Source organism: Biomphalaria glabrata, chromosome 11 (assembly GCF_947242115.1).
Source record: "Biomphalaria glabrata chromosome 11, xgBioGlab47.1, whole genome shotgun sequence".
Taxonomy (NCBI): Eukaryota; Metazoa; Mollusca; class Gastropoda; family Planorbidae; genus Biomphalaria; species Biomphalaria glabrata.
Genome location: NC_074721.1, coordinates 708,348 through 731,223, shown reverse-complemented (window position 1 = coordinate 731,223; position 22,876 = coordinate 708,348). Strand labels below are relative to the sequence as shown.

Here is a 22,876-nt window from a genome sequence, read left to right as displayed (position 1 = left end):
ATACAAATCATTTTGTTTGAATAAAAACATCATTTCAATCTTGAAATAGCTTGAAGAAGCCATCAGTTAAGTGAATATCTCATGTTTACTTTTTTACAAATATCTTTCTGAGTCCTACCCTGCGTCACTGCACATTATGGATAAACTTTTCTTTATTTATTCTTGATACTGCAGGTCTTATTTGTTCTTCCTGCAGGGGATGCCCTTCAACATAGATGAGGATGTAGAAATAGGGCCAACACCTGGTCATACAGGAAATGATGTGTCGGTGGTGGTGAAGAAGGGTAATCTTGGAGTATTAGCAGTGGTTGGTTAGTTGTTTTTTTGTTGTTGTTGTTAGGTGGTGTAAGAAAAGTACAACCTTCTGCTTGACACAGAAAATCATGTTGAAGGATTGTACTATCCAGCTTTAAAAAGTATGGTTAAAGTTTCCTTTCCAACCTTGCAATCAAACGCAAGATGATGTAAAGGTCATATGTTTCTGTGGCCCCCTGGTTCGGAAGCCAAGGGCTTTACTGTTCAGCCATTGGGCCTCGTGTTTATTTTCAAACTGATGTTTAATGTTTTTTAAATTTTGTGTTTCACAGGGGATTTATTTTATTGTGAAGGTGACCTTTTCTCCCCCTCCCTTTGGCTAAAAAAAAGTGAGCGACCACATCTCCAGGTACAATCAAGATATACCATATTGGAGATGGCTGACTTTATCATACCAGGACATGGACCTACGTTTAAGGTGCATTTAAGTTGTTTTGTCCTTCCCTTTGGCATGAGTCTGTCTTATATGTTTACAGCATTGTCATTTTCATATTTGATGTTTGGTACATATTTATGTAGGCTCTATTTTTAAGCACATTATTATGTTTTAATATTAACATTAATACATTCTATAACAGACATTGATGGAAGGAGGTCCACTTTGTGCATATTAAACAGGTGTACTTTTTACTATTCGGCCAACTACCTGGCAGTGATATTCGACCGGAGCCAAATATGGCAGAATGGGGAAAAAAGGCCAAATATTCGACAGAAGCCTGAGCGACTATCCGGTGCACCCCTATAGGCTATCTATTACATTGCTATGAATTCAAGAAGAGGGTCTTTTACTTTGTGAAAGGTGAAAGGTTTTGTAATAGACTATAACAACAAGAGTCTCAATTAACACATTGATTTTTTTAGTCTTCCATTCGTCTCCTTTACTCCAGCATCTTGTTATGAGTCTGATCCACTTTTACACACAGTCCTGACTTACACACTTTCTTTGCTGTTCACTCAACCATTTACAATGAAGATCAACTGGTCATTTCTTACACAGGCACACACACTGCACTACCAGCCACTCAAAACACATTCACTTACTATCACAGGTTTTTCTATGACCTTTCGCTTGTAGGCCTTCATTCAATTCTTTTTCTTGATTTTTTTATTGATTTTCATGTGAGCGAAGAGCTTTACCCTCTTTTAATACTCGAGGTAGCTTACACATATGATGTGCTAAATTATAGAATGTAATTCTTATATTAAGGACTGCATCTTAATTTCTAGGCACCTCTTCTCTTTGTCTTGTATAGATAAGTCTAATCAGAGGTAACACTATAATAAGGAAATAACACAGGTGTAAGGCCAAAAATATTAAGGCAGTTAATGCTGATGAACAATGTCGAACAAGAAGTTTAATATGTAATGAAGATAACTGTTGAATGTTGTATTATCTAAACATCTACTACTTCAGAAACTAAAGCCGACCTGACTCAAGAGCTGCAAAAAAGTCTTCTATTTTCTAGGGTTGATTACCCAGATGCTCTGAGCAGATAACTGTAAATGTGTAAGTCAAGAAATCTAGATCTCAGTACTGAAGACTATAGAATTTATTATATAGGCCAACGCTTCCGAACCATCTGTCAAATGTTTAACTATCTGTTTTAAGTTGAAACTATAAAAAAAGATAAACATCTAAGTTCTCCTATTATTAACAAATTATAGTTTGACACTAATTAATTAATTAAAACCACCAATTATTGTTCTAAAACGCTTCAGCTTCCCACTATTAATTAACAAAAGTAAGCAGAGCATGAGATGTAAACACAACCATGTGACTCAGAAGAAATTTGGAACAACCCCATTAGCCATCACTGTTCTAGATCAACAAATATTAGATTATAATTTAATCTAAATTTTATACTAATTACTAAATCTAGTAAATTTTAGGATCTAATCATTCTATCATTAATTTAGGTCTAGTCATCTAGACTAGCGTCACGATTACGCTAGATGTCTAGATCTGGAAAATCTACTCTAGATTTAGACTTTACATTGTGACAGAGTAGATGATACTAAAAATTGATAAAGATTTTTAGAATCTAGGTAAGATCTAAAATTATAAGAAGATCCAATACTATAAGAACTACTCTGAATTTAGTTATTAACTTGGTCAGAGTCTCTACATTCTATCATGGAGACTATCTAATGTAGTCTAGTAGTAGTAATCTAGATTAGTTTCTAGCTGTATTCTGTGTTTAATATATACTTTATAGACTTTTTTAGAATGGTAGAGATATTTAGTATATGATTATGGAATTTATACACACTTCTGGTTAGTGTGATTCCAGCCCCCACCTCATTGTGGTTGCCCTGGGTGGTCAAGAAGAACTGTTTTTTTTTTTTTGGTTATGGTTTCATGGCCACGACCAATGTAAAATAGCCACGCAGCTCTGTCCCAGCTTGTTGGAAATATGGCAAGCTTAGTAGCCACTGTACCTGACTCACCAGGTTCGGAATGAAGGCTAAAAGCTGGAGGTCAAGAAGACTTGAACAAGTGAGGCCAGCCAATTTCAACATTACAATACCATTGCACTGAAAGACTGCTTAAAACAGGAAGAGTTGAAGATCACCTTATCAAACAAGTTTCAACATTACACTAGTATAGCACTGAAAGACTGCACAAAACAGGAAGAGTTGAAGATCACCTTATCAAACAAGTTTCAACATTACACTACCATTGCACTGAAAGACTGCACAAAACAGGAAGAGTTGAAGATCACCTTATCAAACAAGTTTCAACATTACACTAGTATTGCACTGAAAGACTGCACAAAACAGGAAGAGTTGAAGATCACCTTATCAAACAAGTTTCAACATTATTAACCATTGCACTGAAAGACTGCACAAAACAGGAAGAGTTGAAAATCACCTTATCAAACAAGTTTCAACATTACACTAGTATTGCACTGAAAGACTGCACAAAACAGGAAGAGTTGAAGATCACCTTATCAAACAAGTTTCAACATTACACTAGTATTGCACTGAAAGACTGCACAAAACAGGAAGAGTTGAAGATCACCTTATCAAACAAGTTCCAGCTCCTAGAAGAAGAGACAGTAGAACAGACATGGCAGAAACTGAAAAAAAAACAGTGACCTTCACATGCCAAGTACTGGGTCTCAAGTCATACACCCACAAGGAGTGGAGTTCAGCAGAAACTCTTCAGAAGATCAAGGAAAGAAGAGAGAAGAAAGCAGGCATGAACAACAGTAAAACAAGAGCAGCAAAAGGAAAAGCACAAAAAAGAATATGCTGAAATAGATAGGAGTATCAAGCATATAGCATCAGAACAGACAGGCAAAAATACATTGAAGCACTAGCAAAAGAAGCAGCTCTTCAGAACAGTACCAAAGAACTGTAACCAGTCATCAAAAATATATCTGGAAAATTTGCCATGTCAGAGAGGCCAGTAAAGGACAAAAATGGTGACTTGATAACAGATGAAGAGAACAAAAGAAAGAGATTGATCAATCATTTCCAAGAGCTTCTTTACAGACCTACTCCTGTCAACCCACCAAAGATACCGCCAGCTGTAAGAGACCTATCAAGTGCAGTGCACCCACTTAAGAGCTGACAATTTATTTGAAGAAGTAGTTGATAACAACACAAACCATATTCATCTATTGGAATCTGCAATAGAAAAATTTGATGTAAGATTCAAGCATATATTGTATTTGTCCTCACTGTCATGAGCTCTTTTGCAGAGTAGTATTGTCTCTATTCAATCACACTGAAGAAATCTAATTAGAATATATCTTTCTTGAGTTTAATTTCTTCAAACTTGATTCAATCAAATAAGCTATCCAACAATAAAAAAATTAACATGACTCACTTTTATGAAATAGCTGGCTATCTTACAATATTGTCAAATAACTGAAGTACATAAACTACTAGTCGAATAATGACCACTGAACAATGACTCATCTAGGAAGCTTCGTGTTGCCTGGCCTTTCTTGCTACATAATTCTTAGTCTTCTACCTATTCCTGACTACTCATGCATGTTTACCTAAACATCTCTTCAAGGTCATCTAAAAGAATGACCTATTTACCTAGTCGTTCACTCACACACTCCACTTTTAGCCCACTGGACTAGTTAACTTATTCTTGGAATTAAGGCACTTAACATTATTTCCTGTACCATGACAAAAATTGTTTTCTTCCTACTTGAGCTATGATTGTACAGAATGTTACTGGTCTCTGCCCAGATTTTCAACTATTCATTGTATTCACAAAACTTTTTTTTTTCTAAAAGGCTTCCATTCTGTATTCTGTTTGTTCATTTGGCTTCAAACAAGCTACAAAATGAATGTCTGTCCTTGTGTCACTTTCATCTCTAATAAGTTCACAATCTCCATCAAATATTTCGCTTACACCACTCTTGACGACGTCTTGAATCGTTTCTGTGTTCTCCTCATTATCTTCTGTACTCTCTTCCTCACCCAGGCTCGCTTTATTAAGTCCGTTTAGTGCCACTCTGACAAATACACCGCCATGTCTCACAAAAAAAACTTTTCCATCTTGAAAGACCAGGTCCCAACCATCTTTCTTTGCCTTCACGCTTGTAAAAAAACTTTGTCATCATTTTCTGATGCTTGAACTTTAGAATGCAGGGCTCATTGTATTCTTTCACTTGAATCAACTATAGATGTTATTCTTAATTAGGAGAGAAAGTCTAAATTACACTTTTTGTTTCTTAAGTTCATTCGTGAGTAGTAGTTGCTGTTTGTTTTGACAGGTTGAACTAGAGGAGCAAAAAAGAACTAAAGAAAACCTTAGGAAGAGAATGCGTGAAGTAAAGGAACTGGATATAACAGCTGACAATCTGTGAGTCTTGAAAAATATATTTATTTACTTATTTTTTTACCATGTTTTTATCAAATATATGAATATGTTTTTTTCTTACTTAAAATGTGAGACAAATAAAACAGGGTTCTCAATTCTATATGAATAGAACAATATCTTCATTAAAGAGCCTTTTTATTACCCTCTATTTGTTCTGTACATTGTCTACTTTAAGATTTAAAATTACATTGCCCCAGCTAATGTGCATTTTGGACATAAATTATAATAGGATGTCTAAATAAGATAACTTACTAAACTTAAGAGTTGCAATGTCCTACTAATACCAATGGATGACACTGTTAGACATTGTTATGTACAAAATAATATCCTAGAATTAGCAAAAAACAAGAACAAAGCTTTTTAAATATTTACTCTTATTCTGAAACAGTAAAAGGAAAAAAAAAAACAATTAACTTAGTGAATGTATTATGAAAACAATGTAATGAACATCATAATATATAAAGCAAAACATTTTGGCAAATATTTTTTTAATGGTAAAGTCAGTCTATATCCTCTTAGCACACTCATCAAAAAAATGTAGGCTTTCATTTATTGACTTATTCAGACAGACTTAGCTTGAAATACATAAAAAGTGAAATTAAAATTTTATTTTTTTAAAAAAAGCTTATCAGATGATCCAATTATTGTCAGCTTTAGTAGAAAAGGTTGAAGATACTAGAAAAAGATTAGCACTAGCCTACTATAAACATATACACCTTAGTCAAGAGTGAGACCAACTCATGATCTTTTTAATGCCTATGAAAATGTCCTAGAAGAAACTGCAACAATAGAAAAATGAGATTTTTGTTAAATATTTTGACAAGATATGGACAATCAGTAGAGAGAGTTTGTAGGTGAAGGAGAGCTGAGAAAAGTACAACCACCACATTTCTATATTTAAATTCCAGTGTTTCTCATACTGGGGAAAGGGAGAGGGGCTTAAAGGTCCTGACAAAGGGGGACGGGGCAGTCAATAAAATTTTAGAAGCAAAATAAAAGTTTGAATGTCATTAAAGTTATCACTCCATGTTTGAATATTAACACACACACACACAAAATGTGATTCTTACCGTTGCTTCAATAAATTAAAATATTTTAAATAAAAGGCATCCTTCACCTTTTTAGTAGGACCTTTTAAAAATGTATACTGTTTCGTGAGATGTGACAGCATGAAGTCATTTCAAAGTAACTCCGCAAATGTGACTTTATGTCTGAGTGGTTGAAATTCTCTCGACTTTTGCGATCATGCCTTAACATTAATAGTCTTTTTTATGCTTGAGGACTTTTGTCTTATTTGTGTATCTGTGTTGATCTCAGAAGCTGTTTTTTTTTTTTAACTTTAAAAAAAAGAAAAAAAAATTTTTAGTCAACATTCACTTTTGGATAGTTTCATTTCAGTTTTCTTAATGATTCAACTAAACACTTTATTTCTAATTCATTTTTTTGATTGACAATGTTTAAAATGAAACCAGTACGTCCCAACCCTATATTTCAACTGTAATAGGCTTTGCCAGAAATGTCAACTAAACGTTTATTGCATAGGCATCAGAAGTTTCTATTTAGTTTCAATTTTTTTCTTGATCTCAGGGTCAAGTCTCTAGAAAGTTCATTGAAAGAAAAAGAGCATGAGGTGAAACAGGAGCAGCAGAGAAACATAGAGCTGGATGCCAAATTTAAGAATCTACTCCAGGAGAAAGAAAGTATTGAAGCTCAGTGAGTGTTCTCATTATTTTTTGATGAACTTAGGTTGAAACAAATTCACTTTGAAGAGGACTGATTGTAGATTGGCCTTGAGGGATTGTCAGCTCTAGAAGGAAATGTTTTCATTGTCGCTGAACTCTGCAGTAACTTATATAACCTATATATAAAAACATTAGTTACATGCTAGGAAAATATTTTAAATTTCTGCAACATCTTATTTTAAGTTGCTGCTACAGGCCAGTTTACAAAAAGGGGGGGGGGAAGGGGGAATAGGACCAAAATTTCCTAAAATTTTTGTAAAGTCTGTTCCCATCACTGGTATGTGTAACCATATATAAAACCACACTCCAACATAATCGTTCAGAGACAATACTATATTACTATATTGATTGTAAAGTATTTTATTTAACATTATGTAAAGGATCAATGAAAACAAGGCAGTTGAATCCTTGTTACATAATTCCCAAAATGTTTGCATGATAGAAGTGTGCTTATTATATAAAAGAGTGAAAAAAAAAGGTTGATGACGGATCTAGATTTTTATAACTCTTGTGATTCACTAGGAATGTTAACTTTTCTTTTCTTTCAGGCTTCAAAAAATACTTGATAATCATTACACAGAGAAGTCAGAGTTGAGTTCTAAGATTAAAAGTCTTCAAGAAGAGAAAAAAAACCTCAAAGATGTAAGAATTTAGTAAACTAGAAATAACATTTATTTCTTTGTCTTTGTCAAATCTATGACTACTGACATTATAGCTTATTGTTATAAAAAAACAACATGTCAATATTTTAATTGTCCTACAAGGCTCAATAAAACCTTGGACATGTGCTATAGCAACATAAAAATGGCCTACACATCTCGATAGTTATTTCTCGGAGGGTTGGACCACACAATGATCCATCTTACACCCAAGTACAAACCAGTTTTAAAAAACAACAAAACCCGAAGTACAGTCCATTCAGTCATGGTCTGACGACGTTGTTTTTCAGCCACAAAGTTGTCTGGAGCAAACAGATTGGGACATGTTTGTAAACAACTGCCCTGACATAGATGAAATTACCATAACCATTAATTCGTATATCCAGTTTTGTGAAAACAAGATTGTACCAAAGAAGAAAATTAAAACAATCAGTAATAATTGACCCTGGATGACCAAAGAAATAAAGGAAGCGATTCTATACAAAAAAAAGAATGTTCAAGAGCAGTTCTTCTGAATTCATCTCAGCCAAAAGAGCCCTTAAAAAGAAATTATTTGAAGGAAAAGAGAGATTCAAGGAAAAAATTGAAAGCTCTTTCAAGAAAAATAACTCTAAAGCTTGTTGGAGTGGCTTGAAACAAATTACTGGCTACGTACCCAAGCGCAAACCAATGTGCGTCGCTGACAATAACAAATTTGTCAATGAATTAAATGATTTCTACTGCCGATTTGACTGCTTGAGAAAGACCACCATGATTTATTGGCATCATTTGAAAACAGTAATAAAAAACCAGTCTCAAGAACTGTTCAATAAACAAGAAGTGACTAAAGATATTTAAACAAGTAAACACCGCCAAAGCCTCGGGACCCGACAAAGTAAGTGGCAAACTTGTAAAGCTATGTGCGGAATAACTGGCTTATATCTTTTGTGCTATATTCAACAAGTCCTGGCAAATGCACAAAATGTCTTCCATTTGGAAGACATCTGAAATAATTCCAGTACCTAAAAAGAAGATTATTGTTTCCAACATCGACCTACGTCCAGTAGCACTTACATCAATTCCAATGAAGTGCCTGGAGAAAATGATTTTAAAACATCTACTGAAAGAAGTCGAAACAGGTCTTGACCGCACCAGTTCGCTTGCAAACCGTCAAGAAGTATAGAAGATGCAATACTATTCATGCTGAATTGTCTATACCAGTTTTGCCCAACCTTATACGGCCTGTGGGCCATTTTAATTTCTAACACTCGTGTCGCGGGCCACATTAACAAAAAGATACCAAAAAATGAAATAGAGAATAAACCATTTTAAATAGTTATATTACAAATTTGTGGCTCCAATGGGCCTACTTACACCATAATTAAGTTACGTAACAAGGGTTTCAGTTGTCTTATACCTGAAAAAGTTTTCTACTAAAATAAGTGCTTGTAAACATTGTGATCATACCATCAATTTTTGTTCGGAAATGTGCAAGGCTTATGTAGACAACACGGCGTAGAAATCTATTGTCCTTATTGTTCGAAATTTCTCAAGCTGGAAATCTGGATTTGTTAGTCAATCAGTTCCAGTTGGCGTCACTCCTCAGCCGCAATAGTAATTATTTCAAAATCTGCTGCTCTGTCATTTAGTTTTGAAGAGATTTTCACCAACACCGTCTACTCGACTCACTTTGCTATTGTCATGCCAGAAAGGCTGACAGCTTCATTTTTTTTTCAGGCCGATTTTATTCCATCACTGCTAGCGCTAGCAAGCACCTTTTTATGCTTCATTTCTCTTGTTAATGTGAGCAACTCTGTAGCCTCCATTACAGTATACTCATTTCTTGACTTCTTGGTAAATATTTTTGTCAATCACTCAACTCTAGACGTAACTTTGCGATCTTTTCTTGGTGACTCAAACCAACAATGCCACCATATTTTTGTAATGGTTTGTTTTAGAATGCTTTTTATGCTATGTTCCTAAAAACACATTTTACAGATCAAACATGTTGGCTTATTATGTTCCACCAACAAAAAAAAAAGATCTGTCAACTTTACCTGAAAGTTTCAACATCCAATTTTCGTTTCTTCAGCTCTCCCATTTCATTAAAGTGCAAATGTTATACGATACGGCACCAATCATGTTGCTGTCAAAAGTACACAAACCAAAATGATGCAGAAAAGATGTGCAGTGTTACACACATGAGATGTCAAAAACAGGGCTAGCTCTATACAGCTGTGGTATTGTCCAAGACTCTAAAACAACTGTCAATTCTTGTAGCCGAAAAAAAACAACTAGTGTTCTTATAGAAAACAAATCAACATGAATAGTACAAGAAAATAGAATGAAGTCCATCGAAGAAAAAGCTAAAGTCCTTACAGAAAAAAATTCATTTTTCAACCTTTTTTTTCCCTACATTTTGTGTAGATGTTTTGGCGGGCCAGTCCAAACCACGTCCCCCGGATCTGGCCCGCGGGCCGTAGTTTGAGCATCACTGGTCTATACCATCATCTTGATACTCAGAGACACTATGCCAGAGTATTATTCGTAGATTTTTCATCTGCATTCAACACCATCCAACCACATCGCATGATACAAAAACTATCTGAACTGAACGTTAGCAAAAACATACAAGCTTGGATTCTAAACTTTCTTATCAAACGCCCACAATATGTAAATGTGAATGGCATGTGTAAGGCACAAGAGAGCTTAGCACTGGAGCGCTGCAGGGGTGCATCCTGTCACCAGTATTGTATACCATATACACAAATGACATTCAGAGCCTATCAGCTGACACTACCATCATAAAATTTGCTGACGACAAAGCAATCATTGGCCTTATTTCAGGTGACGAAAATCTGTACCATTCAATAATTGACACCTTTTACCAATGGTGTATAGACAAGTTTCTAATTTTAAATGTTCAGAAAACTAAAGAAATGATTATTGACTTTAGGAAAAATAAAGGCCATATTGCAGAAATTCAGATGAACAATCAAACCATAGAACAAATACAAAAATATAAATATCTAGGAACAACTAAGAACAACAAACTGAAATGGAGTGAACACTGTCAAAACCTCTACACAAAAATTCACCAGGGACTCTTTTACCTTAGAAAGATAAAATTTAACATCGACAAAACCATTATTTCACTTTTTTATACAGCAACCATCAGCAGTCTAATTAACTTTGCCATCACCTGCTGGTATGGTAACACTTCATTGGCACAAAGACTTAGACTAAATAGACTAATTAAAAAAGCATCGAACATCACTCAAATAAAGCTACCATCTCTTGAAGAGCTTTTTCATGAAAGATGCCTTTCCAAAACACTCTCGCTTCTTAAGGACAACCTGCACCCATTAAACCACTGTTACATAATATCTTGAAAGAAGTGGTCGTCTCCTTTCCATTAGAACTAAAACAGAAAGATTTTAAAACTCCTTTATTCCACTTTCGGTCAGAGTGTTACAAGATCAGCTGTCGTCATCGAGAAGTACATAGAAGTTTAAATTCATAAAGCGCTGGTTGGGAATGTGTATGTGTTTCGTGTGTGAATGTTGTTCGAATTCCTCATCTATACTGTTATTGTACAGTAGTTATGCTGATGTTGTCATTTGTAGTCAAACTGAATTTCCATTTGATTGGATCAATAAAATTATCTTATCTTATCTTATAATATATATATTGAACTGATGTCATTCTATAAAATTGGTATTGCATTGATCAGTTTTATGTTTCAATGCCAGGAACTTGCTGCTCTTGAGGAGCTAAATGCCCAACTAGTGGAAGAAAGCAATCACATAAATACCAACCAGAAAATCCAGCTGTGTGACAAGAAAAATGAGAAAAAACAATGAGCCAACAAAGGTATAGTTTATTGACACTTGACACCTTAATTTCTCTTGTAATAAAAGCAATAATGAGAAGTGCATGTCAAATATGTAGATTTTTATTAAGGTATTTTTTAAAGTGAGTGCTTTGATTTTTATTTTGATAGAAGCACCAACGCCAGAAACTTATTTTGAACACTTTTAACATTACCCATCAGCATGTTAGTTTTTTTTTAAATTTTTAAAAAGAATTTTACTATCTTATCCTATTCTTCTAGATCATTATAAACATCATTCATTGGTAAATATCTGGAGCTTGTCTGTATTCTTAGTTGTTATTGTCCAAGTCTTTGTGCCAAAGAACTGCTTTCAGATTTTATTGTGTAGGGACAGCCTTGTATTACTCCTGTCTTCAATTTAAAGGATAAATAAACATATAGTAACAACTATTTCAAGTATAGCGCAGCACATGGATTAGGTAATAAAATATCTGTCTACAATACTTAGCGCCAAAATGACTACTGCATCAAAAAGCCTTGTTTTAAGGATACTATTAGTTTAATGTGGTCTGTCTGTCTATCATATGTAGATCTTAAAATTTGAAAAGCTATTGAAAATCCCATTTCATGATATTTTGCAGCTTGCAAAGGCTACATTTTCTGTTCTGAAAGCAAGCGCACCATTTTGTTTTCAAAATTATGTATTGTTGTCATTCTGCATGCACAAGGCGCAACAGTGCACTATTAGATCACTGTATATGAACTGGAGCAACTGGAATTCCATCTAAGTGGAAAAGGAAGAATATAATATTTTAGACGAGAACTTGGCTTGATCCCCCTAGAGTAATGGTTCAGCAAGGTTCTTTGTGTGGGTTGTCTAGTCAGGAAGTTGCCTAGGAAAACTGTGGAAACTGTGTTCTAGTGAGTGGAAGACATTCCTGTTGGTTTGTTATTGGAAAGTGAAGACAGAGGCGGCGACAGTGAACCCTGCAGGAAAGAGTTTGAACATCTAAAAACCAGAATTGACATTTATGTTCATTGTAATCATCTCACATTTTTTACATAGCAAAATGAAGTTATATCTATCTGTCTATCTATATATATAGGGACTATCACATCTCTCTTTCTCTCTAAATATATATATAACACATTAATGTGTTTTCTGTTATATGGGTTAGTAAAGTTTACCAAAATTTTTTTTTTTTTTAAGAATGCATATTCTAGTTGTAAGCACCTATATTTATTCATGTTTTTAATCAAGGCATCTTTTAGTGTTATTTATTACCAGCTTCTATAATCAGTAAGCTTAGCCAGTGGCCATTTCAATTGTATCAAAGGAAAGGATTTTTTCCAGAAGTCAGGAATGAGAGTTTGGCCATTCATCAGCTTCTTGGTTAGAAGGTCAACCATCAACAATAGATGATCATTTAATTATCTGTATTGTGTGATCAATGCTCAGTTACCCCTGCCATTACAAGGCCAGAAGCACAGCATCTCAAGGGGCCTTCATATTCTACAATTTAGCTGGGAAAAAACACCACAATTAGGGGTCAGGTTCTGCTTGAATAGATGTATTTAACGATATATACATGCATTCATCATACAAATTCACTAGGTACTGGGCCCAACACCTATTGTTACACCTATTAAAGTGCCTAAGAAAAATAAAAAAAATCTTGGAAGACAACGGCCACCCGCTCCATCAGAACTACGTCAGGTCGTCGCGAAGTGGACAACTGCTGTCAATCAAAACAAGAACGGAGCGGTACAAAAACTTGTTCGTACTTCACTCAGTCAGACTCTATCACCGCCACTAATTGATCAGGGAACATGAAATGCACCAAGATACATGTGTGTAGTCGCTGAATGAACTCTTTTTGTTGTGTCTGTTGTAATTATGTGTATTTTTTTGTTGTGTTGTCTTTATATGAGAAAAGAGTCCTTGTAATCACAAGAAGTTTCTGTAAGGATCAATAAAGCAGTCTTAGTCTTGTGTGCATTCTTTTCAAGATACAAAAACATTATTTTATGCTATAAGTTTTAAACAATAAGAATGTAATTCAGAAAAGTACAATCATTAGGTTAGGCTCATACTGAACTTTATCCTCATAACAATCAGTTCACTGAAAAAAACATGTCAGGTAATCTAGATACCCTCAGTTCAGAAGCCAAGAGCTCGACTACCAAACCCTGTTATTAATATTAAAAAGTTACCAAAACAAAAAAGTAATGTTTACCTTTCAGACCTTGTGATCTATGGGGTAGATGATCTTAGGTCATCTACTTCTTAAACCAATGGTTAATGAGCAGGCTGTAGCGCCACTGGGATGGATGGATGGTTATTTGGCCAGCAAAATGACCAACAGCTTTTACTTTCCCCAACTAATGTCAGGTACCCATTAGAGTTGGTTGGACTCAGGGGCGCCATAAAAATCCCAGATTTGAACCCAGGATCCCAGATTTGGAAACCAAGTTCTCAACCACTCAGCCCCATTATAAATATTAAGAATGTAATAACAATAATAATACCTCAGCAGTCAGCCAAACAAAATACTTTCTCCTGCACACATCTACTTTGTATAGAAGGAGATATAATTGTGGTTGTTGATAGTTTATACCTATTGATATTTCTTTTTTACCTGCATAGGTGGATCTAGTGGAGGGCTCCCTCTGATCTTATGTGAAAACACAAACTCTCTTTGAAATTTATTTTTAAAAATTATTATGGCTTCTGTTGGTATTTTAGAAATACATTGAGCTGCAAAATGAACACCCCATATAATACCCCATCATTCTGCTGGAGGTCTGGACTAGGAAGTAAATTATCTTTAACTCTGATGTAAAACATTTTACAAAAATTACATATTCCAATTCTGACTCTGATAATGCTTTCTGCTTCTACTTCAACTTAGCACATAACATATGTTGTTTTTTGCACAGGTCAAAGAGCAAAACAAACAATGTGAACATTTGAGCGACTCTGACAGCACTGAAATAGATCTGTGAGTGTTGATTAAAAATTAAAAGTATTTTATCAAATATATTATTTTGTTTCTCAACTTTGTGAAATAACATGAAGCAGAGCTGACTGGTATATTCCAGTCTTTTTGATACTTTATGTTCTGTACATTGTCGGTCTGCTCTAGCATTACTTGTATGGTGTATCTTTTTGTTTATATTTACTTACACTCTGAAACAACAAAAGGAAAAAAAGCAATTTAAGCTTACTGAATTCAGAAAGAAAATAAATAAAGCTAAACAATTAGAAAGAAATATTTTTTTTTTTTTTTTTTTTAAATCTTGAATGGATAAATCAGTATCTAATCTAACTTCTTTGCACATTTAATATTTTACAAGAGACAGTTCAATTTTCCTGCAGGAAGTCGTGGGATGGCAGCCAATAGACCATGAATAACCAAGCAGCCATTTTTTGTAAAAGACATCTTTTGTTTTGATATGAGACAGTAGTGTGTCTCATGGATGTTGTCATTTGATTATGACATTTATTATATTATTGTAAACCATTGTTTTGGTTTTTGAGATGAGACACTATTGTGCCTCTGTGATGCTGGTTCTTTGATTATTTTGAACTGAACCTGTCCTACTATTTTGATTTGTTTCATTATTTTATTTTGTTTTGTTGGCCTTTATTTCCGTTTGTATTTTACATGATCTTTTTCTTATGTTTCTAAACAAACTCTTTTTTTTTTTTTTTTGTTGCAAAAGAAAAAAGGTTCAAGACCAGAAAAACAAGTGGTACTTAGAAAAAGCTCAAGGTTGTTGTGTATGTAAAATCTTTGTTTCATGAAGTATCTCTTTTTTTTTTATATAATATCGCCTATCAAACTTGTATAAGCTCTCTACTTATAAATTTCTGATAATTCAATTTCCAAAAGTTAAGAAAAATGCCCTGAAGCCAGTGGCATAGCTCGGGTGAGGAGAGGAAGGGGGGGGGGAGAATTTGAAGATTCCCCCAAATTGAGTGTCTGAAATTTGTTTTTAAATAAATTAAATGTTACGTCACTTTCATGTAATCCCGCCTTTCACATTGTTATATCAGTTAGTGACCCTGTTGCATGTATTCCACACAGAGTATTAACTCTTTCCATGCTGGGTCATCCTCAATTTTAAGGATTAACTTCCATAGCGCTGACTAGTGCTGTGTTACTCTCAGGAAGTAACTTAGTATAAAGGGTAGTTTAAGAGCACTGAAAACAAAGGAGACCATGAACGTGTTGAAGAAAAGTACCACTAGTCAGATGATTCATACAAAGATACAGCTATTGAAGTAGTGAAAATGTCTCTTAATAAAGAGAAGTAGTGCTGAAGAGATTTCATTCTGTGCGCTGCTTCTAGTGTCCATCCTATAGTTGCTGATTCAGAAAGTTTCTTCAACAGCTTGATGATTTTGTCAAGCTGCAAAGAAACTGCCCACGTAGTTTTCTCTCTTGCAGACCACCTTGTATTACTGTCCTTTTTTTAAACTCCAGGCTCCAGCTTCTTTCAGTTTGGCCCATCTCTGGGGTGAATTGGAAAAAAAGTTGACTTCTTATGGAAATGAAGGACGAATTCAAAGTCTGGAAAACCATTTGGACACCTTTGGGTTTCTTCTTGAATAATGACACGCTGATGAAAAACTGTTACTTTTTCCTGTTTGATGAAATACAGGCAAAGTGCTTAATAAGCTAAAATGTTGTAATTTTTGTTGCCTTAGAAAAAGACTAATAAAACTACATCTCTATGTTATAGCTAGGAGTGAAGAGAACTTGAGAAACACAAGCAATGAAGTTAGTAACATAAAGTCAAGGTTGATAGTAAGTATTTACAAATTTATATCAACTCACTCTGTCTGTCTGGCCAAAAGTTTGTACACAATATTTCTCTGACACCCAATCTTAAGCTGAAATTTGCACAATTATTTCTTTTCCTGAAAACACAAGAATCAATTTAAAAAATTAATCAATTAGTACCCTAACCTGCACCCATGAGGGGACCTTCACCACCCATAGGGGTAACAGTGGTGGGTTTTGAACTGGTTAGCAAGCCTTTCTCACATCCAAACCACGTGAAGGTACATTCAGGTACACTCGCTAGAGCATACAGTGGTAGCTCACTGAGAGCCATGTTTGCTCACGTACTTAGCCATCACAGTGGGTAACAACTGGCCACTTCAATACATGTGTACTGCTCCGAGTACCAAAGACAACTGACTTAAATTGAGTTTAGTAATTATCACTTCCTCTTCTTCTTGGAGGTTTTTCTCATGCTATCACCTTTTTGACCCAAGGTGAACAAATAACATAGTGGCTGAGTGGTAAAGGACTTGACTTCTGAACCAAGGGGTCATGGGTTCAAGTCCTGATGAAGATGGATTTTAATTTTTGTGATTTCTAGGACACTGAGTCAACCCAAGTTGAATGCGTACCTAGCATTAGTTGAGGATAAGTAAAGGTGGTTGTTTGTTGTGCTGGCCACACCTTTGTTAACCTTTGGCCACAGAAACAGATGACCTTACATAACAGATTTTTTTGTATAAATAAACAAACAAAACAACATTTAAACCCATTAGCCACTTCTGCTGTCCAGAACGTTTTAGTCCTATACTGTTTTTATTAGATGTTCCTAAAACCCCTTTTCAATATCTGAAACTTTTTAAATTAAATATTTATTCAGTCTCATTGCTAGGTTTTTCTTCTTCTTCATCGTTCTCATTGTTATGTTGGAGTGTTCATATGACTAGACCAATACATGAGATGAACTGCGCATTGTTTCCAAATCAGGGAGCTCTCCATATAGTTTTCTTTCTATTGGGGTGATTTGGGGCCAGTGTCTTATACGGGCCTCTTGGTAAAGAGAGCAGTTTTGGAGGAGGTGGTCGGCATTTTCTGGTGATACTCCACATGGGCAGATTTCGCTGGTTCCAATTTTGAGCTTCCGGTACATGTGTTGTCGCATTCTGTTGTGTCCGGTCCTGAGTCGAAAGATTAGACGTTGGTCTTGTCGGGATAGCTTATAGTAAGCGTCATCTTTTTTGTGATTTGGATGGGAGCTCGTCCATTTCTCATTTATTTTATCTACAATTAATTTCTTCATTTCTTCTGGATAGAGTGCAGAGTTTACTTGTGAGTTTGTTCTCCCACTCTTGGCGAGTGTGTCAGCCTTCTCATTTCCTTCTAGTTGTATATGGGCTAGTATCCATTGAATAACAGTTTTTTTGCTGTTGTTGTTGAGCTTTGTAAGTGCTGTTCTGAGGTTTTTAATATAAGAGGAATCAGAGTTTTGCAAGCTTTGGAGGGTTGTTTTTGCATCGGTTAGCAAGACAATCTGACTGTGAGGGGAACTTGGATGATTTGCTAGCATGGTAGCAGCTAGTGCTAAATGCTTCCCTTTCTGCTCTGTAACTTTTAGAGAGCTCTCCAGTTGCAATGGATTTTTCTAGTTTTCCCTCCATCTGGCCATTCGATAAGTATTCCAGCTCCTCCATTTGTGGTGGCTTTATGGGATGAGCCATCCGTGTAAACTCTTATCCACTGATTGCTAGGGTAATTGGTATGTAGAAAACAGTTCACTATTTCCTTGAGCTCTGTTGGTCTGTAATCAGATTTTCTTTTTATGTTTTCAATATGGTCCCTTATAGTAGGAAGAGGGCTTTCGTCCCAGGGTGGAGATTCGTTATAGTGTATTGAGGATTCCAGAGTAATTTTTTCAAGTTGGTGTTTCTTTTTTAGGTTTAGAGATTCCAGTATGAAATTGGTTCTTCTGAGACGTTTTTTTGTGCCAGTTTTGTGGATTTTTGTTCTGAGTGGGTGCCTTTCCAAGGTTTCCAATTTAGTGAATTGGGAAAGGATTTTTATTTCTCTTCTTTCATCTAGAGAGATCAGGGCAGCGGTTTCCTCCATAGCTCTTATGGGTGTTGTTTTGATTGCTCCTGTCATTATCCTCAAACCAATATTTTGAACCTTGTCTATTTTTCTTAGGTTGGTTTGGGCTGCTGAGCCCCATGCTGAGGCACCATATTCTAGTACAGGTCTTACATAACTGGTATAGGTCTTTTTCAGGATGTTGTGATTAGCTCCCCAATCTGTGCCAGCTAACTTTTTCAAGAGGAATAGTCTCTGGATGCCTTTACTCTGTGTTTTATCTATTTGGTTTTTCCAGGTTAGTCTCGGGTCATAGGTGACTCCAAGATATGTAGGGCTGTCATTTTTTTCTAAAGCTTCCTTATCTAATGTTAATTTTATTGTTTGTTGTTTTGTTGAAAGTGTGAATATGGTATATGTTGTCTTTTTTGTGTTGATGGACATGCCCCAGTCTTTGGACCAATTATTGAGTATATCAAGAGCATCCTGTAATCGAAATTTCGATGTTCCTACATATTCTTCTGTGCTAATTAAGGCATGGTCATCTGCATACATACTGCTTTTGACTTTTCTTGGTAGGTTTTGATTTAGATCGTTTATGAATATTAGGAACAGTGTTGGGGATAGGACTCCTCCTTGGGGGACGCCATTTTTTTATACCCACTGCCAGGTTAATTACAAATCATTTTGGAGAAAACTGATTTTATTTTTCATTAAAAGGAAGAATCTTTATACCTTATTTTCAGTTATAATCTCTATTTTTCTAGCTGTAGTTTGTATTTTTATATTAAATACAAAAATGTGACCTACTTCTCTTTGCTTAAGATTATAAAGGTAATCGGGGGTAGGACGTAGTGGGTTTATACAATGTTCAATATCAAATGGTTAATTTTTGGTAAACTCTTTAATTTCTTCAAATTTATCAGTCTTAGAGAAATTCATTTAAAATTTTGTCTTGGGAAATGCTATTAGGATGTAGCTTACAGAAATCAGGTGTGTCCACAATATATACATATAAAAATGCAAATAAATTAAAACTAATTTTAAATATCTTTATAAATATTTGGCGATGTCTCATAAAATGTTTCATGTAAATGAAGATTATTCTTATTGGCTATATTCAGTTACATTCAGTTAAAGCAGTAGTGGCCTTAGGGGGTAGCTAGTGGGGCAACCGCTCCCCTGCAATTAGAGATTCCATTGTTATAATCAACTTCGAAAACCAGATCAGTTCTCATAAACTAAGATATTTGATAGTATATGATTTGATTTGATACAAATTATTATGTAAGTTCTTAACATACTTTTGGTTACAAAGTCTCATTCTGTTTGGAAAAGACAGCATCTTATAACCTGCGGTATTTTTTTTTAAACCTTTTTTTTTTTAAAATCTTGTTAAATTTCTTTAAATTACAGTGTACAAATTACAACTTGTGGATTGTTCTTTGCATTATCATTACATGATACATTTCATGTGAGGACAAAGAATCCGCTACTAGCCCTAAACTTTTATAAACTCAACAGAGCATCACATCTTCATTTAATATACTCCAGCTATAGCGTGCTTTGGTATTCAATGTATTCTAATGTTTAAAATAAAAAAGCTAAATACAATTATTTCTTTTTTTTTTCTTTCAGCCAATATGAAAAAGAGTGAGTTTTCACAGCATGACAGTTTTTTCTTAGAAGACTTTTCACAGTGTCAACTTTGTATTGTGGCTTTCTTCAATTGTCATTCATAAAGATCAGTGAATTTTGTTAATTCCAGATTTGAAATTTTGTAACTTAATGCTGTTTGTGCTCTTACTGTGATTAAATACTGCATTGGTACCCTCACCCTTGTTGCTTTTATCTGTACAGCCAATGATTATGAATGTTAAGAATTCCAGTTTTTTCAAATTATGAATTGGGTACAGGCTGAGAATATTATTTGAATTATGGCTTTAAAAACAAAATAGTTTAATTTTTATTATAACAAAATGAGTTTGATTGCACTAAAGTTTTCAACTAAAATAAAGTAGTTATTAAACTAAAATTTTATCATGAATTTCAAAATATAGTTAACCAAACAAACTTTTCATAACTTTTGTATTGGGGGGGGGGGGGTGTTGAATTTGACCTATATAGGCCTAGATATAATTATTCAACTGTATGCCTACAGTTCAATCTTATTCTTTTAACTTTGTACAAATATTTATCCATAATAAAATCAGTAATAAGGAAAATGTTTCTTACATAAACATTAATGCACAATAAAATAATGTTTAAAATGCTAGCACAATACAAATGTCTAGAATAAAAATATAGAGCCCAGAAGCTCAAAATTGGAACCAGTGAAATCTGCCCATGTGGAGTGTCACCAGATAATGCCGACCATATCCTCCAAAACTGCTCCAAGAGGCCCGTACTAGACACTGGCCCCAAAACACCTCAATAGAAAGAAAACTATACAGAGAGCTCCCTGATTTGGAAACCACTGCGCAGTTCATCTCATGTATTGGTCTAGTCGTCTGAACACTTTAACATAAAATGAGAATGAAGAAGAAACGTAGAACCTACTGATAACATTTGTGTTAGTGGAGCCAGGAGAACCTACACATAGCTTTTGTGGAGATATCTACCTTCTACAAGTTTCATTACAGATCTACTTGATAAGACCATATACACTATAAACACTTATGTACATTTGTACATACACATATGTGATTCAATGTAGTTAAGACTGCCCAAATTAAGCTTGTCGCAGTTAGTAATGTTGTTGAGTATATTTGTAAAAATGTACACTATCAAATAGTGCCACTTACTTCTGTAGGCGATTACGTCATTCATGGTATTAATATTTTGTGCAACATTTTATTCCTTGTCTCATTGTCATGAGTGACGTAATGGATCAGCTCTTATTTTGGGGTCTTTTTCGCCTTATTGTAATTGATAGACAAGATGTACTTTTTGAGGTCCTGAAGGAATCTTGGTTTTATACTACTGGTCAGCCTTACCATTTTGCCTTGGATTAATTCTTGTTAGGACTATTTGACCTCTGTTTAGGGTGAGTTGTATTTTATACTGTAACGATATTCTTTAAACGGATTTGTTCGTATTTCTAGTTTTAGAAATTGTCTGTTATTTTTATAGGGTTTCAGTTAATTATTTCATCGTTGATTCAATGCTGTGGGTTTTTGGTATTACCGTGGACATTGTCGTCGTCATCTTTGTATTGTTGGTCAGAAGTTAATGACAGTTCTAGTATGCTGCTATCATGATTGATGTCCGTTGGCAGTTTATACAGAACTTATTACAGAGACGAATCTTTGGCATACGATATGAAACTGTGATGTTGAAGTCAGTGTTTTCAAGCAACATATTGGTGCTTACTTTTATTTATGCTTTTTAAAGTTATTACTTACAATGAATTTATGACTTTTTATCTTTATATTTATTTGTGAAAAATTATCATTCACATTATTCCTTTCGATATTATTGTATAAATATTATTCTATTAAATTCATATTTTATTTTAACTTATCATACATATTGTTTATTATTTTATGAACAAACTGAGTGTGTATGGTATGTCTGTTAGGCTGAACTTCGAGAATATGTATAATCATCAAGCAAAAGATAACAATAACAGGATGGCTGCCTGGTCATGCGGTTTGCACGCTGGACTGTCGTTCAGATTTATCGATGGTCGAGGGTTCAAACCCTGCCCGCTTCCATCCCCCGTCGTCCTGCGGGAGGTTTGGACTAGGAAGTAATTATCTTCAACTCTGAAGAAACATCCGAAACATGTAAAACATTTTACAAACATTTTTATAACAATTATTCTTTAATACACACACATATTGCAATTAAAATTTTACTTCATTACCTAGACATTTAAAAATCTAATCATAAATAAAGTCCTGACAGGACAGGCATTATTTAGATTGTCTTTACAATAATTTTTAAAAAATGTTAAACCATATAAATACATAAATAACCATTGGCAGAACTAATTCACAACAACAACAACTGAATCATAGTTCTACAAATGACAAGAAATAAAATGGCTGCCACTAGAATGATTGTAGGAATCAGGAGAACACAAAAGAGTTCTGTCAATATAAAAGGTGTTTAAATGTAAAAAAAAAAATATGGATTAGTAACAGTGATGAATAATAATATATATTACAAAATTGTTTTTGTTTTAATGTACTAATCACAAATCTGAGATAAAAGAATATTTTAACTTAAGTCAACAATAAAGGCTTTAGAACAGTGGTTCTCAACCTTTTATGCTCGGCGACCCCTTTTTACAATCCCCCACTCTGCCGCGACACCCCCCCCCCGGTAAACACATACAGCAATAGAAGAATAGACAGAAACAATCCATTTTTCGATGGTCTTTGGCGACCCCTGGCAAATTGTCAATCGACCCCCAAGGGGGTCGCGACCCACAGGTTGAGAACCCCTGCTTTAGAAAAAAAAAGCTAAAAAAATGCTACCAAATACAATTTATATATATATAAAAAAGTATTAATCAGATGTTCCCTCAGCAGCTTGTTTGGTTTCTTCATACTGGTACTTAGAGAATGAATAACAAAAGAAAATAAATGTCAATTAAAATAAAGCCTAAAAAAAACAACAACATAGAAAACACT

The 22,876-nt window shown here is 34.6% G+C and overlaps 1 pseudogene; it reads left to right on the top strand.

Moving 5' to 3' along the window:
• The window catches only part of LOC106077734 (metallo-beta-lactamase domain-containing protein 1-like), a 30,267-nt pseudogene extending 10,195 nt beyond the window's left edge, over positions 1 to 20,072 (top strand).
• The last annotated feature ends 2,804 nt before the right edge of the window (positions 20,073 to 22,876 follow it).